The sequence below is a fragment of the Sapajus apella genome, unplaced genomic scaffold (assembly GCF_009761245.1).
Source record: "Sapajus apella isolate SASKATOON/1434 unplaced genomic scaffold, GSC_monkey_1.0 scaffold5, whole genome shotgun sequence".
Classification (NCBI taxonomy): Eukaryota; Metazoa; Chordata; class Mammalia; order Primates; family Cebidae; genus Sapajus; species Sapajus apella.
In genome coordinates this window covers 31,962,881-31,975,412 of record NW_022436945.1, presented here as the reverse complement: position 1 = coordinate 31,975,412, position 12,532 = coordinate 31,962,881, and the positions used below count along the sequence as shown (strand labels likewise).

General features: G+C 38.3%; 1 protein-coding gene across 3 annotated transcripts in view; it reads right to left on the bottom strand.

The window, feature by feature from the left end:
• Window positions 1–12,532, bottom strand: part of GRXCR1 (glutaredoxin and cysteine rich domain containing 1) — a 372,499-nt gene that overhangs the window by 313,780 nt on the left and 46,187 nt on the right. Inside the window, exon 1 of one of the 3 annotated variants that reach the window (XR_004266365.1) lies at window positions 8,493–8,503. The exons of the other annotated variants lie outside the window; for them this stretch is intronic. The gene's annotated coding sequence lies outside the window, so the exon portion shown is untranslated. Of the gene's footprint in view, window positions 1–8,492; window positions 8,504–12,532 lie in introns of those variants that run through there. 3 annotated transcript variants of the gene reach the window in all.

Here is a 12,532-nt window from a genome sequence, read left to right as displayed (position 1 = left end):
TACAGACATAATTAGTTAAGTTGAAGTGAAGCCATTCTGGAGTAAGGTGGTTCTTTAATCCAGTATGACTGAGTGTCCTTATGAGAAGAGAATAGACACAGAAACACACAGTGAGAATGCCACGTGATAGGTGAGGCAGAGATTGGAGACAGATGTCTACAAGCCAAGGAACCCCAAGGACTGCAGGTCACACCAGAAGCTGAGAGAAGGGTGTGGAGCAGATTTTCCCCTGGAGAATTCAAAGAAAGAGTGAGCTTGCCAATATCTTGATTTCAGAACTCTAGTTCCAAAAACTATGAGAAAAAAATTTCAGCTGTTTTAAGCCCCCCAGTGTGTGGTAGTTTGTTATGGCAGCCCTAGGAAACTAATATACACATGGCCAAATGGAAACTGAAGGGATGGATTGGAACAACTGAAATGTCATATTGCAAAGTAATGTGCACACAGGAATGGCAAGAATTTGTGGCCACTTTCAATCTATCAGAGAGCCCTTCAAATATATTACATATTATAATATTTTTCCTTGATCATCCTTTCCAGGATAACTCCTTCCAGTTCCTATAACAAGATTTCAAAACCCCTTGCATAGAGAGAGTCTGCTGTCATGGTATTGCAAATATCCATATCTCTCTTAAAAGGTAGGTCCATAATTTTCCTACACACTACAGATGATTTCTCTTTAGTAATACTATTGAGCTCTGTATTAGTTAGGCTGTGTTTGGCTGCACGTAAAAGAAATCTAACAGAGTCTTAAAGTATAACACTATTTATTGTCACACTTCACAAGATGTCTGGAGATAACCAGCTCCAGGTTTGGCAACTCCACAATGTCAGATGTTGTGTTGAAATTTATGAAATTCTTTTAGCCTGGGTGCAAGAGGTCTGCCTTAGCTCTAAATATTATATCTTCATGTGGCCATGTCTAAATAGGGGCAAAGGGCTGGACAGAGAAGTGAGGGAAGTTTCATAACTTTCCTTCCTGATACATAACAAAGGAAACAGCTTCCCCAGAGGTCTCTCAGAAAATATCTTACAGTTTCTTTGGCCAGAACTGAGCTCAACAGAGGCTTTGAAAGCAAGTTTCTGCTTTGTCAGCTCTATTGTGGGTATCAGTAAGGGAGAAAATGTTTTGGAATGGCTATTGAGTATAGCTCTTGGGCAGCCAACCAAGAGTGTCAGACACACCTTTCCAGAAACACATGACATTTTCAGGCAAATCCCTTTATGAAAGAAATTTTTAGAGACGACAGAAATTTTAACCAACTCTTTAAATTAGCAAGTAATGTGCTCCTTATAGCAACTAAGCACGTGGGCTCTGAAATTGGACTGTCTGGGTTCAAATCTCGGTTTATAAATTACCAGATGAGTGACTGTGGGCAAATCACTTCTCTGTGTCTCAGATTCTGCATCTTAAAAGTAAAGATAATAATAGTACCCATTCAAAGTGTTGTGAATATTAAATTCATGGAACTTATCATAAAGTCTGGTTCATGATAAATATTCAATAAATTTTATTTATTACTTTCATTCCTGTACCCACTCCCACTACAAGATAAGGTAAGGAACAGAGATGTTATTGTATATGTATTTACGTAAAGAAACCTGGAAGCACACATAAGAAACTGTGGAGGGGAGAACAGAGACTTTCTCATATTTGAATTATGTGAATATATTGGGTCAGAAAACCCATTTGAAGTTTTCATTCTATATCTAAGTCAAATTGGTTCAAGATTTTACAAAGTTTAAAAAATATATATTTGCCAAACTGTTACCAGTGGATATCTATGAGTGATTGAATTCAGATTATTTATTTACTTCTTTTTACTTTTCTGAAACTCTCCTGCAGCAGGCAGCACAGTGGCCCCAAAAGATGCCTGTGTCCTAATCACTGGAATCTGTGAATATATGTTAAGTTACTTGGCAAAGGGGAATTCAGGTTGTGGATAGAATAAAGGTTGCCAATAGTTGACCTAAAAATAGACAGAGAGGCCGGGTGCAGTGGCTCATGCCTATAATTCCAGTTCTTTGGGAGGCCGAGGTGGGTGGATCACAAGGTCAAGAGATCGAGACCATCCTGGTCAACAAGATGAAAACCCATCTCTACTAAAAATACAAAAATTAGCTGTGCATGGTGGTGCACCTGTAGTCCCAGCTACTCGGGAGGCTGAGGCAGGGGAATTGCTTGAACCCGGGAGGCAGAGGTTGCGGTGAGCCAAGATCGCGCCATTGCACTCCAGCCTGGGTAATGAGAGCGAAACTCCGTCTCAAAAAAAAAAAAAAAAAATAGAGAGAGATTATCCTAGATTATTGAGAGGATCCAATTAATCACAACAGTTCTAAGATGCGTAAGAGGGAGGCAGAGGAATTGGTGTCAGAGTGATGTCATATGGTGAAGACTCAACTGGACACTGCTGGTTGGGGAAGGTGGGAAGACACAATAAACCAAGGAATGCAGACAGCCTCCAAAGGCTGGAAAAGGCAAGAAGAGGATTCCCCCTAGAGCCTCCAGGAGGGAACAGAGCTCCACAGACTCCTAGATTTCAATCCAGAGAGACCCATTTAGACCTCTGATCTCCAGAATTGTGAGAGAATAAATTTGTGTTGTTTTAAGACATGAAGTTTAAGGTAATTTGCCACAGCAGTAATAGAAAACCAATACAAACCACCTGCCAACCCACACACACATATTAAGTAATCAGCATATATTAACAATTATAAAAATTAGACTTTTAACATCTTACACAGACATACAAACTTGAAAAGTGACCAAAGGTCTACATTACATTTGCTTGAAGAAATATGTATGTATATGAGATGATATATATTCACCATTAGCTTGTAATTATTCAGAGACTTAGCCCCAAGGCATCCAGGCAATCTTCAAAAGGCAAAAAGAGGGTAAGTGTAGGTTCTCAAACTCCTGGTGTTAATTTTTTTCATTCTATTCGTTCCCTTGTTTTTCATTTACTGCCCCATAGGTAGCAAGCATCTCAGCCTTCAGCATGAATGTAGACCTAGTCCTGTATATACCTAGCCTTCAGCAAAAGTGCTGACTTTTCAAGAAATAAGAAAATCAAACTGTAAAAAGGAAAGACACATATAGACACAACATTGTTGAACAGCAGGAAATGTTCTGAGACAACAGACAGAAATCTGTTTCTAATGTGATGTACCTTGTTTTCCAGAGAACAGAAAATTGCCTGATATAAATGCATTGTCATGATGATAATGGAAAAAAGAACAAAAATTACACCAGATTCATTATACCTTTGAAAACTAGAGACCTAAGAAAGCTTTATATTTTAGTAGCTTCATTTTGTATAAACAAAAAATAAAAGCACTTGGAAGATCTTCTTTTAAAAATAAAAGGTAAGTAGTCCTTATAAGAAAATTGTAAAACATTTTTTAAAATTGTTTCCATCCTGATTATTAAAATGATACATGCTCATTGCAGGAAATTTTAAAAATATAGAAAAGCACATCGAAAAAATATTCATTTCCAGAGAAAATACTGCCAAAATCTGTCATATTTTTCCCATTTTATATTTTTCATGGCAAAATTATAACATATAGCATATATAATATTTTATTTTGATGCTTTCTGTTAGTATTGTTAAAACAATAGCCTTTCATTTAAGGTATAAAATTATATAGCCATAATTTTTATATTGAATAATTTTTATATTTGCATCTATTGTGAGAGTGTACTAAAATGTATTCACACTTCTTAGTGCTGAATAATGGGATTTCTTCAAATTGTTCACTATGTATAAATAATGCTGTGAGTATATAAAGATTTTTCTACATTCAGAATTGTCATCTCTTAGGGATGATGAGGATGGGAGAATTACCTATTGGATACAATATTCATTATTAGGATGATGAGTACACCAAAAGCTCAGCCTTTATTGCTATGCAATGTGTCCTTTCAAGAAACCTTCACTTGTACCCTCTGAATCTGTCAAAATAAAAATAAATAAATAAATGAATAATAAAAGAATTATTATTTGGGATCAATGCTTAGAAGTGGACTAGCCTAGCTGAAATTTATAAATATTTTCAGGAACTTAATACATATTACTATAATTCTTCATATGGGGGTATTTATCCTCAAGCAATACTTGAGATCATCTATATCCCCAATTTTCTCAAGCAGTGTGTATTATTTTAAATCTTTGTAAATTTGATAAACAGAAAACAGTATTTCTTTATATTTATTATTTCTTAATTAGGTTGAACACTTGGTTCACTTGCTACGTATATGTCTTCTTTTGTAAACTTTCTAGTCACATTCTTTGTCAATTTGTTTGTTAGGGTTATTGGTTTTATAAAGGGGGGCAGGGAGATACTGAAAGCATGACGAGAGCAATAGTTTATTACATGGGGCTAATTTCAAGTCAGGCACATACAGGAAACATCTTCCCTGAAAAGCAAGGTGTGGTCCTTGCAAACATCACCCCAAAACTCAATGTTTGCATCTATTTTTAAAATGTCTAGTGAATGGCAAGAAATAAGTCACTTGTTAACACTTTTCTAAAATAGTCTTACTTTCAAGAGCAAGTTCAGAGGAAGTCCAGACATACCTTCCCTAAGAAATCTCTAATAGAAGGAAATGAAGGAAGGCAGAGCAGAGCCAAGAACATGCTATAGGAACAAGAAGGTTCCCAGTCGATTGGATATTCATGGAGATACTTCTCTCTCTTTAAAAGAGAGAGTATCCCTTATGATATGGTTTAGCTCTGTGTCCCCCAAATCTCATCCTGAATTGTTATCCCCACATATCAAGGGAGGGACCTGGTGGGAGGTGTTTGAATCATGAGGACAGTTTACCCCTTGCTGTTCTTGTGATAGTGAGGGAGTTCTCATGAGATCTGATGGTGTTATAAGTAGCAATTTTCTCTGTTCTCTCTCTCTTTCTCTTTCTCTCTAGTTGCCATGTAAGACATGCCTTGCTTCCCCTTCACCTTCTGCCAAGATTATGTTGCCTAAGGCCTCTTCAGCCATTTATAACTGTGAGTCAATTAAACCTCTTTTGTTTATAAATTACCCAGTGTCAGGTAGCATCTTTATAGCCGTGGGAAAATGGACTAATATACTTTATTTGACAAGATACTTTAGATCTACATACGATATACCTATATGATATCTACTCTCTGAAATATCTGTTTGCCCAGTCAAAATCACATAAGTGCAGCAAAATACTACTCCTTGTTTAGAACCCTGATTTTAAAAATAAAAAGTTATGTATTAATCTTTGTTTAGAATTACTTTGATTTCAACCAACATAGGACCAAACTAAAAATGGCTATAAGGGTAGCAAGTTTAACTCTTCCAGTCATGATGGCCCACTGAACTGGCCGTCAGAGTATAACTTGCTTCCCTTACACAGTTAGTCACTTGTCAGCACTTCCCTAAAATAGTCTTATTTTTAGGTGACCAGTTCAGTGGGCCTACATGACTGGATTCCAGCTGGCATCTCTGTGATTTTTTTTGAAGCTATCATCTTATAATTTTCAGATAGCCTCCATAACCCCAAATACCATATCCTCAAACAACCATAGCCACTAAGACATTTTATCCATTTTACCAAGGGAAAAAATATTTCCCAGAAGCCTACAAGATAATTCACTTCACTATGAATGGGTACACATTGGTTACAAACCCCACTCTAAAGCAAAACAAAGAAGACCAGGATTACTATAATTATCTTGGACTGATCAAGATTTGTCCCTGTGCTAGGACTTGTTGCTCCCCAAAACCTAGAAAACTTCCAATTACTGATGATAATAAAAAAAGGAGGGGAATAGCCGGCTTGTGAGCACCCAGTTACATCTACCACATCGTGTCTTTTCTACTTATACTCCCCCAGAACCTAGAGAAGTACACTTTACATAGAATGCACAAAGCAAATATTTGTAGGCTAAGTTAATACATGAAAGTAAATGTTTGGAAAAGCTTTGTAAAATATCACTGGTGTATTACTTTTACCAACATTACTCAAGAACTATGAAATATCATTCCATTTTATAGAATATTAAAAGGCAAAGCTCAACAAAATAAATTTATAATTATTTCCTTGACTACAGAAATATCCTGAATTTCACAGCATCAGAACTCTTTGAAATTAAAAAGAAAAAATAATAAAAATAGATGGTACTGGTTTGACAGATTTGGGGAGATTTAGTTGGGTTAAATATAAGGGAAATATTAAGAATTGTGCCACACTACTTTACTGATTACTTTTAAACTGACATGAACATTGATAATGCTTTTCTATTCTCATATAATCAAGCTACATAGATAGCACTTAATTCAGGAAGTAAAGAATCTTAGATTCACTACCTATAGGTTCCCCTCTCTATGCATCCAGAGTACTATGGGCATAGTTGTGTTCGTCCCTTCATCACATTATTTGTTCTATAAATAGAACTCCCTGTCTCCTACTTGAGGGCACGGACAGATCTTATTCCAGTAGCATGCAGTAGATGCTCTGTAAAGTATTTGCTCAAGATGCAGCCACCAATATTCACTACATACCCTGTTATGCTTCACAGTATGTGTGTCCCAGTTATTAAATAACTATCTTGCTGCTCCAAGCCCACCCTTCTGTATACCCTGCTTTGTCATGCAGGAGCTGGGACTTAGCAGCTTGCTCCTGCCAATAGGGGCAGGTTACAAGGCTGGAGGAGGAAAGAGAGACTTGCTCTTTGGTATCTGGTAAGCATCACCTAGCAATTCTTCTTCACTCGAAGGGCAATCATTTTTTCCTGTAGCAGCAACTAAATCCAGTTGGCAGTTTTTTTAACACTTGAAGAACCAGCCTCATCAAGTCCCACCCATCCCTAGTAACCCCAGCACCAGCTGGGCCAGAACCTGCTCCTCAGGTCTGTCAGTCCATGCTGACTACTATAACAAAGCATACAGAATGAGTGGCTCATAAACAACAGAAATCTATTTCTCAGTTCTACAGGCTGGGAAGTCCAAGGTTAGGGAGCTGACAGATTCAATGTCTGGTGAGGACCACTTCCTGCCTCATATATAGCCACCTTTTCACTGTAACCTCATATGGTGGCAGAAAAGGCAAAGAAAACTCTCTGGGCTCTTTTTTATAAGGGCACTAATCCCATTCATCAGGGCTTCACCCTCATGACCTAATCACCTCCCAAAGTCCCCACCTCCAAATACCTTTACATGGGGATTTGTTTTCAGCATATGAATTTGGGGAGGACACAAATATTCAGTGTATAACAAGGCTCCTCCTCTGAGCTCAGAGACATCAGCTGAGCAGGACTCCTCCTCACAATTTTTCAGCTTTTCAGGGTATGTCTTCTAGAACTCTAAATTATTTTATTAATTCCAGCCTTTTTCCTATCTTCCCTCAACCTTAACTGCTTCTTGCAATTGCTGCCTCAAGGAGACCTTAGAATTGTCTTTTGACCTTTTCAGTTATTTAGTTAATAACTTTATACTTAGTTAACTTGTTATATTAAATTCTCTCTGTTCAAATCACTTGGTCCCTGACAGATACAAATCACAAGTTCCTTCAATTTACTAATCCATGGCATGGCTCATGTATGCCAGATGACCTAATGAATTTGCCTAGCATGATGCAGCATGCTAGGCAAATACTGTTTGACAGTATATTTCAGTGAACTCTGGAGCTTAGTGGTGCTTGGAGAAGGAGTATAGAAAAACCACTGAGAGGAGCTTTCCACCTTTTCATCATTACCATAAACTGGCCCAAATTTGCATTCACAAAGCAGAATTTTGACAGTTACAGGGCTCTTTCTGGAGAAGGTGATTTCACAATCATCTTATTTCTTGAGCACCTTTCCCAACCTAGGTGCTTCGTTAAGACACCCCTTTCATTAAAATACAATTCTCCCACAAGGAATTTCAATAATCATCTCTCCCTTGCTACAGTTCCAACAATGTTTCACCATCCCTCAGAGTTTGGCACCTTGCCAGCTGTTCAGCTTCTCTGTTCCCTTGATGAAGGTCTGCAGATAAGCACATGAGATACTGTTCTGCATTAAGCAGGAACTCAGTGTTTTGTACTGAGATTGTTGTCTAAAACTGAACTTCTAAAAACAACAGGCATTAGCTGAGTATGGTGGCATGAGTCTGTAATCCCGGCTACTTGGGAGGCTGACACAAGAGGATTACTTGTATCACTAGGAAAAGGGCTTTGTCCCAGACCCCAGGAGCAAGTTGTTGGATCTCACATGAGACAGATTTCAGGGAGAGTTGCAGAATATAGAAAATTTAAGATAGTCTTTTACAGACTGCTAAATTACAGAGTTGGGTGTCCTCAGAAAGCAAGAGGAGGAAAACACCCATTTCAAATACATTGTTTGCTTATATACCTTATTAAAAATAACATCCCATCACTGGGTATATACCCAAAGGATTATAAATTATTCTATCACAAAGACACACGCATGTGTATGTTTATTGTGGCACTGTTTACAATAGCAAAGACTGGAACCAACCCAAATGCCCATCAATGATAGGCTGGATAAAGAAAATGTGGCACATATACAGCATGGAATACTATGCAGCCATAAAAAAGGATGAGTTCATGTCCTTTGCAGGCACATGGATGAAGCTAGAAACCATCATTCAGCAACCTAACACAAGAACAGAAAACCAAACACCGCATGTTCTCACTCATAAGTGGGAGTTAAACAGTGAGAACACATGGACACAGGGAGGGGAACATCACACATTGGGACATGTCAGGGGGTGGGGACTTAGGGGAGGGATAGCATTAGGAGAAATACCTAATGTAAATGATGGGGTGATGGATGCAGCAAACCACCATGGCACGTGCATAACTACAAAACAAACCTGCACATTCTGCACATGTACTCTTGAACTTAAAGTATAATAATTAAAAAAAGAATAGCATACTTTATTACAAAAGCTTGTGATGAGCTTGTGAGAGACCATCAGTATTGATGCTTTTCTATGTTATTATCCTTAAACTAAGAATGCTTTTTGTTCTTAAACTACTGGGACATTTCTGTTAGTTCTGGGTCTTTAGTTAGTTAGTTAACATCATTAACTCGTTCCGCCAACTATAAACATCTTGTGGTCAAGAGTGTTCAACACCCTAGGAATATAACCCAGCAGGTTTTGCTTCATCCAACCTTTATTCAAGATGGAATCACTCTGGTTAGGACTCCTCTGACACTTAAACCCAGGACTTCAAGACTACAGTGAACTACGATCACACCACTGCACTGCAGTCTGGACAACAGAGCATAGATCATGTCTTCAGAAAAAAATTAAATAAATAAATAAGGAAATAAAAACAACAGGCGTACTGAATCATAACAGCTAATGCCAAGGGCTAGGCATTTTTCTAAGCAAAAAGCATGGGTTATTACACACTAAATGAGGAAGGTGCCATTATTATCTCAACTTTCTGTGTAAAGAGGTTATATAAGTAGCTCATTTTACTTTAGACCAGGATCTCATTTTGAGGCAGGAAAACAAGGTCTGGAGGCAAAGAACATAAGGCAATTCACACTTCAGCTATGACAGGAAATAGCCTCTCCACAGTAAATGATGTTATAACTTTATTTCATCCTCCTCATTTATAAGGGCATACCCTAAGTAACCAATGGAATCCTCTAGAGGGTATTTAAACTCCCAAAAATTCTGTAATGGGGCTCTTGAGCCCCTACACTCAGGCCCACTCCGACACTGTGGAGTGTACTTTTGTTCTCAAAAAATCCCTGCTTTGGCTTTCCTTGCTTTGTTTGTACGTTTTGTCCAATTCTTTGTCCAAGGACCTGGACACCTTCTACTGGTAACTTTCAAGCCATCTGACTCTTTGCCTCTCTACTACAGACTCGTTCTCATACCAGACCTTGACAGCAAGCAGCTCTGGCCCAGTGGCTTCATAATTCTCTGGATAACAAATGCAGTCCAATGCTTCCACTTCTTTAATTGTTTTGGTTCAAAGCATCCAAACATGACCTATGAGGACTAAATAAGCCTAAAAATAATATGCTTTTAAGAAAACTTTGTTAAGCAATAGTATAATTTTGGACTTTTAAACTAGACCCATACAATCTGACTTTAACCAACTAGCTTCCGGAGACTTTGTGACAGTTTAAGACACAGTGCCAATTCTTAAGAAGAATGAGGCACAAGATTGGACAAAACAAGGAACTCTACAAAGCAATATCACAAAATTAAGTGTATTAAATTTAATGATGAAGACCTTTCTGAGGGCCACGATGCTCTAGAAAGACTTCATGTAAGAACCAAGACTAGAAGGTACCCATTATCTGATGTACAGGAGTTGAATAGGTAGAATGTCTACATTGCTTGACTTGTATGAAGTTGAATTCCAAGTATAGCATTTTACTTGAGTCTATCTTTAAAAGGACAACAAAAAATAGAAAATTTAGGCAATAATATGATATTATCAGGAAATAGTCTGGAAACCTCTTATCTTAGGACTATTGCAGAAGATGTTGGCCAGAATTTCTAGAATGGACCAAATTGCATATTGATTTTCAACTTAACCATTGTCTCTAAGCAATGCTAAAATCATACTATCTGAAATGATATTTGATCTACACAGTACAAAGAGTTCAAAAGCAGAGTAGCATGAAATAGAAGATGTGTGTATGTACACACATGTGCACACACGTGCACTTGCACCCACACCCCCACAGGTCCTGGCCCTGTTTGCCTAGAGATCTGACACACACCCTCTCCCTCTCTGCTTTGTATAGCAGTGCTGCTGGCCCTGCAGGCTATTTTCCAGGCTTTCCTATTAACTGGCTGTCATCTAAAATCAGCCAGTGGGAGGCAGTGGAGAGAGATTGGAGGGCTGGAGGAAGGAGAAGCCCAGGTATTTCTGTCCCTGCCTCAGGCAGTGTTTAAGTGGCTGGAGCTTCTCTGCTGGACAGACCTACCGTGGTTCCAGCTCCTGCTGGTAACTCCAGTACTTGAGCTCTGGTAGTACCATCTTCTCCCTCTGTTTAAGGAGGGTATCCCCAATGGAACGTCTGTGTTTCAGGAGGGTATCCCCAATTGAATTTCTTAGCTCATTCATGACCTGAGTAGCCAAATAAAATGTCCTCTGTTAAAAACTCTAAAATTAGTATCTGTGTTAATTGCTAAAAAGTGGTACAGAGGGGAAGGCTTTTCCTTTCCTTCTATTCCTTACCTTGTGGAAAGAGCTCCATTATGGAATAATCCTGGCTCTTCTCTGTCCTGTCCCCACTTGCCCACTTACAGAGCAGTAAGTTAACTTCGTTGATGAGTATGGAGGAGTAACCAGGCATGGAGAGCCCAGCCTCTTCCTTTCCCTTTCTTTTAGAAGTCAGTAGTCAATGTGTGCTGTGCTCTGCTCTCAGCCATATGGCAAGAATCTGGCCCTCCAGAGGATGCATGTAGGTTTCCAGGGTTAGGATATCTGCCTAATTTTAAGTTTCTGGATTAAGATGCCTACTTGCATACAGATGCAAGCACATTGTGCTTTATCAGCATTGTCAGTAATAAAGGAAGTATTTTGTTGATTCCCCCATCTTCTGTGTCACTCTTGTGTGTTTCTTTTGTTTTTTGTTCGTTTGTTTGAGATGGAGTCTCGCTCTGTCACCCAGGCTGGAGTGCAGTGGTGCAATCTCTGCTTACTGCAACCTCCGCCTCCCAGGTTCAAGCGATTCTCCTGCATCAGCCTCTTGAGTAGCTGTGATTACAGGCACGCACTACCACACCCTGCTAATTTTTGTATTTTTAGTAGAAATGGGGTTTCACCATGTTGGTCAGGCTGGTCTCCAACTCCTGACCTCGTAATCCACCCACTTCGGCTTTCCAAAGTGCTGGGACTACAGGTATGAGTCACTGTGCCAGGCTCACTCTTGTTCCTTATACTTAATTCGTTCAGAATGTAAACAGGGAAAAAGCCCTTCATTAGAACTCCTCAGAGAACCAACATATATAATATTTATATATATTATATTCTAATTAATCCTATTCCTAAATTATTAGATCAGTTAGAAATAATAGCTAACCTTAGAGTTTACAATGTGACAAGAATTATTCTAAGTGCTTTATATATAACACATTTAATCTTCAAAACAATGCAATCTGTATTATTAAAATTTCTATTTTGCAGCCAATAAAACTGAAGATGTTATATAATTTGCCCAAAGTCACACAGATAGTAAGTGATAGAATCTGTAATCAAAATCCGATAGTTGGGCTCTGGGATCTGTACTCTGAAGCACCATGCCATGCTGCCTAAATTTAGGTTTTTTAACAGATGATTCTGTACTTCTGTTAATGTAATTTAATTTCCAGTCTTAGATAACATGGTTTTCAAATACCTCTTACAATCTAGCATATAGTCTCAGTGTTTGCCCCACTTCAGCTATGATTTAGAACTCTACATTATTTTCCTCTCAAACAGAATCTATTCCCAATAAAGACACTACTAAGTAATGTAGATTTTACCAAAGATTTCATGTAAGAAATGAAAAAAGGGATTTGTATCAAGTACATGATG